This window comes from Nomascus leucogenys, chromosome 9, assembly GCF_006542625.1.
Source record: "Nomascus leucogenys isolate Asia chromosome 9, Asia_NLE_v1, whole genome shotgun sequence".
Lineage (NCBI taxonomy): Eukaryota > Metazoa > Chordata > Mammalia > Primates > Hylobatidae > Nomascus > Nomascus leucogenys.
This window is the reverse complement of record NC_044389.1, coordinates 15674214-15679125: the sequence shown is the minus strand read 5'-3', so window position 1 is coordinate 15679125 and position 4912 is coordinate 15674214. Positions and strand designations below refer to the sequence as shown.

The 4912-nt window shown below is 46.7% G+C and overlaps 1 pseudogene; it reads left to right on the top strand.

Moving 5' to 3' along the window:
* Positions 1 to 490: 490 nt before the first annotated feature.
* On the top strand, positions 491 to 3157 carry LOC115836755 (annotated as a pseudogene).
* The last annotated feature ends 1755 nt before the right edge of the window (positions 3158 to 4912 follow it).

The following is a 4912-nucleotide window of genomic DNA, read 5'->3' as shown; positions in this document are numbered from 1 at the left end:
CTCAGCCTCCCAAAGTGCTGAGATTACAGGCGTGAGCCACCACGCCTGGCCAAGCTGATTACTTTCCAAATGCATTCCCAGGCTAGAACTTTCTGGAGAACTGAGACCTGTACAGTGGGGTCACATCATATCAGTATCTGACTTAAGTGAATTCAAATATACTCATTCAGTAATTTGCTTTCAAACAAGATAAATAAAACAATACAAACAGCCCAGGTCATTCCACAAAATGAGGACTCTAGTGAATGTGGCTGTGATTTCCTAAATGCCTCGCATTTCCTAAATGCCTCTGGGACTTTGAGCACTAGTAAGTGGAGAGTTTCAAGAGACTCCTGGCCCCAAAACATAAGCCAACTACTTCACCTCATGCTCAACTGGAAAAAAAAAAAAAGCCACAGTCTGTTCCAACGCTGGAGCAAAAGGTACCATTCTTACATATGAATTTCATGCTTCACCCCAGCGCCTTCATAAGAATTTTTGGTTCCGTCGGATGCTGGCAGCAGCTGCAGCAATTCTCCTCTTCTGGGGCTCTCCCTGCCATCTTCTTCTTACTTCCAGGAACACGGCATCAGGTGTGGCTGTTTCTGATGGCATCATCAAGGTGCTCAATGAGGCCAGGCGTGGTGGCTCATGCCTGTAATCCTAGCATTTTGGGAGGCCGAGGTAGGTGGATTACCTGAGGTCAGGAGTTTGAGACGAGCCTGGCCAATATGGTGAAACCCCGTCTCTACTAAAAATACAAAAATTAGCTGGGCATGATGGTGCATGCCTGTAATCCCAGCTACTTGGGAGGCTGAGGCATAAAAATTGCTTGAACCTGGGAGGTAGAGGTTGCAGTGAGCCGAGATCACGCCATTGCACTCCAGCCTGGATGGCAGAGCAAGACTCTGTCTCAAAAAAAAAAAAAAAAAGAAAAGAAAAAGAAAAAAGAAAAAAAGGTGTTCAATGACATGATGACAAGAAGGAGCACAAGTCTTCAACAGCAGCAGAGGTGAAGACGCGTAAGAAGGTGGTGCTCTTCTGCCTGAGTGGGGACGAGAACATCATCGTTGAGGAGGGCAGGGGGACCCTGGCAGGTGAAGTGGGGCAGGCTGTTGACCACTCCTACACCATGGTTGTCAAGGTCAAGATGCTGCCAGACAAGGACTGCCACTATGTCCTCTGTGACTCAACCTATGAGACCAAAGGGAGCCAAGAGGAGGACCTGGAGTTTATCTTCTGAGCCCCTCAGTCTGCACCCCTAAAAGTAGAATGATCTATGGCAACTCCAAGGATACCATCAAGAAGAAGCTGACAGGGATCCTGCATGAATTACCAGCAAATGGCTACAGGAGGTCAAGGACCTCTGTACCCAGGTGGACAAGCTAGGGGCAGCACTGTCACCTCCTGCAGGGCAAGCCTTGGTGAGCCCCCTCCAGCCTCCTGCCTGGAGCACCTGGCAGCCCCAGACCTGCTCTTGGGGATTGCAGGCTGCCCGCTTCCTGCCAGATGGGAGAGGCTGGGGAGCTTCCAGCAGAGGGAGGGCAATCCCTTCACCGCAGTTAACCTAAATTAGGAGTTAACCGAGTAAATGAGTTTGAGTAAGATTACTGTAGCTCCCACTACAGCAACAGACACCTTTTTTGTGCTCAGTGAATGTTATTGAATTAAGTTGAAGCAATATACAGAAAGATTTCGAGGGATGGAAAAGCACATGGTTTGGCAGAAAATACCAAGAAACTTCAATATCGTGGAGGTGTGAAATGTGAGGTGGGGATTAGGGAAGCAAGGGGGCAGGAAAGAGGTGGCTGAAGGTGGTCTGGACAGGTGAGCAGGGCCTGCTTGCCACATATATCCCCATGCTGGGCTATGACATCTGTATCCCCATAATACAGGGCCTATGTGCTAAGCTAAGGACTGGAAATCTCATTCTAGAATTTCTGGGAAGATTTGCAGTGTTTCAAGAAAGAAGGTGACAAGATAAGATCTACACTTTAGAATGCCTGACACTGGGTAGAGAAGAGATTAATATGGAAAGAGAATACGGACAAGGAGGCCCTTTAGGAAGCTGATGAGAAGCAACCTCCACTTGGAGGAAAAATAAAGACACAGCTGTTAAATCCTTAAGGTAGTTTTAAGGAAAACCCTTAAATAACATGTCCAGTAAACTGAGGATTTGCTGCTTTGCCAAGATTAATATCATAAAGTATGTATTCCTTCAACTCCTCTTCAAGTTACATTGTCACCATATCTTAATACATTATTTTCTCCATTCATGTGTCTGAATAAATACCCTTTCTCTTTCTCAAGCCCCAACCTCTTTGAGCTCTTCTCCCAGCCCTCCTGCTGAGCCTGAGATGGGATTTCTGCAGTGAACTTTCTTTCTTTGATACCTTCTTCCTCCCTCTTCCCTGACTTCCCTTTGTTTAAAAGCATGAATGTTCATATATACTCTGAGCTGAATTTTTTTCTTCTTGAGCCTTCTAGAGCCAATGTTAAGCCAGCCTTGAGCCTGGTCCCTTACGCCTTTTCCTACCAGCGTTTCTTTCTTCCTGCCTAATCTCACAAAAGAGCAACTCACACATAGTGCCCACCACCCACTTCCTCCCTAATTAACCATGTAATCTGGTCTTGACGCTCCAGGAATCTGTCCTCCCGAAGGCCCTTACATCCTAGCAGGATGAAGCATGTGCAAAACAACACGCCCCAAGGCAGTGGCGAAACAGTGCAAATAAAGGCCAGAGAAAAAGGAGGCAGGAACACAAGTAGGAGTTGGCGCATGACCTGCACCTTGGAAGAAGGGCCACCTTGTTCTCACAGGCGACAGAAAGCTAACTCAAATTAATTTAGGCAAAAAAGGGGGATGTATTGTCCCCAGCAGAAGAGAAATCCAAGGAGGGATCTCGGGGTTTCACTGACACCTATCAGGGCACATTCCTGAAATCCCTTGACCCCTTGGCCCTGCTCCCACGTTGAGTTTGTTCTCCGACAGGTTTTTGCCACACTATAGAATAAATGGTTGTGGCAGCTCCAGGCTCACACAGCCTCAGAGCTGACGGTCACGGTCTCTCTCCAGGTGCCCACATCAACCCCGGAAAAAGGCTGGCTGCTCAGCTTAGCTCACATGCTTCCTCCACAGCTCCCAAAAAAAGGAGAGGGTGTGACACTGAAGGAATAACCAGCAAGTATGATAGGATTTTAGCAAGAGATTACTTGGAGGGAATTAAGGGACAGAGATGGTGATTGACAGGGTGTATTTGGGGGAGAATGTGCATTCCCATGCATGGGGAGAAGGATACGAAGAGAAATTGTTATTGAAAAAGACGTTGGGAATGAAACTGAGGCCTAGAATGTCATTCTAAAGTTATATGTGTGATTTTTTTCCCTTGCCAGAAGTGGGGAGATTGTTTATTTTTAGGCATCTGACACACATTGATGGCTATTAAGCAGGACAATGACCAAGTGTAACTGAAGCTTTAGAAAAAAAGTTGATGGCAATATCAAGTCAAACGGATAGAGGAAGAAATTCCTGAAAGAACAAGGAACCACAAGTCATGACAGTAACCTTCCTAGACTGCTATAGGTAGAAGGGTCATCTCTTATGGAGGCACAATGATGCCTTCTCAAATAGAAAAAGGGGTAACTACTTGTGGAAAGACAGTAGGGTAAGAGCAGAATCTTGATCCTGAAGATTTATGGTTAAGGATGGTGGGGAAAGATAGTTTCTAGTAATAGAATACTCCTAGCACATCAATGCAGTCATACCGGCAGTGTAAACATTAAAATACTTCTGGGCCGGGCACGGTGGCTCACGCCTGTAATCCCAGCACTTTGGGAGGCCAAGGCAGGCGGTTCACCTGAGGCCAGGAGTTCTTTCTTTGATACCTTCTTCCTCCCTCTTCCCTGACTTCCCTTTGTTTAAAAGCATGAATGTTCATATATACCCTACTAGCCTGGCCAACATGGTGATACCTCATGTCTACTAAAAATACAAAAAGTTAGCCAGGTATGGTGGCGGGCAACTGTAATCCCAGCTACTTGGGAGGCTGAGGCACGAGAATCGCTTGAACCCAGGAGGCAGAGGTTGCAGTGAGCTGAGATTGCACCATTGCACCCTAGCCTGGGCAACAAGAGCAAAACTTCATCTTTAAATAAATAAATAAATAAATAGAAAATAAAATACTTCTATATCGGTTGGTAAATAGTCGATACCCTAACATGCCCTCCCATGGTCACTGCCTCCTTACCCCAATCCCAGGACCAGGAGACTTCGTGTTCCAGCAACTACAGCACTGAGCCTGATGGTGATGTGGTGGGGTGGGGGACGGAATTCAGAACCTGCTGCATTATACCATGGCCCATGTCCTGTGCGCAGACTGGCTGATGCCTGCACCATATTGATTGTTCAATATTTGGGATCTAAGTCCTAGGTGAGAGCAGACCTCTCGCGGAGAAAAATTCCTAAACTATTTCCCAAAACCTAGAAAGTGTTAGGAAGGTTGGGCCACCAAAAAGCAGTTGACAGATGAGGAGCTGCATGTTCATGAATGGGCCACAGACCCTTGTGATGTTGTGACTTATGTAAGACATATGTATTTGGTTCTTGTCCCAGTTTCCTGGCACACAGCTCCAAAGGGATAAGTATTTTTGTATGCTAATGAGGTGACTGATGGTTGGGGGCTCTAGTAGCCTCGCAAAGGGGGCTGGTTGCCAAGGGAACCAACCATGTGATTGGATGGTTGGAACTTTTATCTCCACCCCACCTTCACCTCCAGGGAGGAGGAGAGAGAGGGCTGATGGCTGAGTTATTCACTAATGGCCAATGATGTAATCAATTGTGTCTTTGTAATGAAGCCTCTGTAAAAACTCAAAGGACAGGGCTAGGAGAGCTTCCAGGGTCCTGGATGTGTGGAGGTGTCTGGAGGGTGGTGCA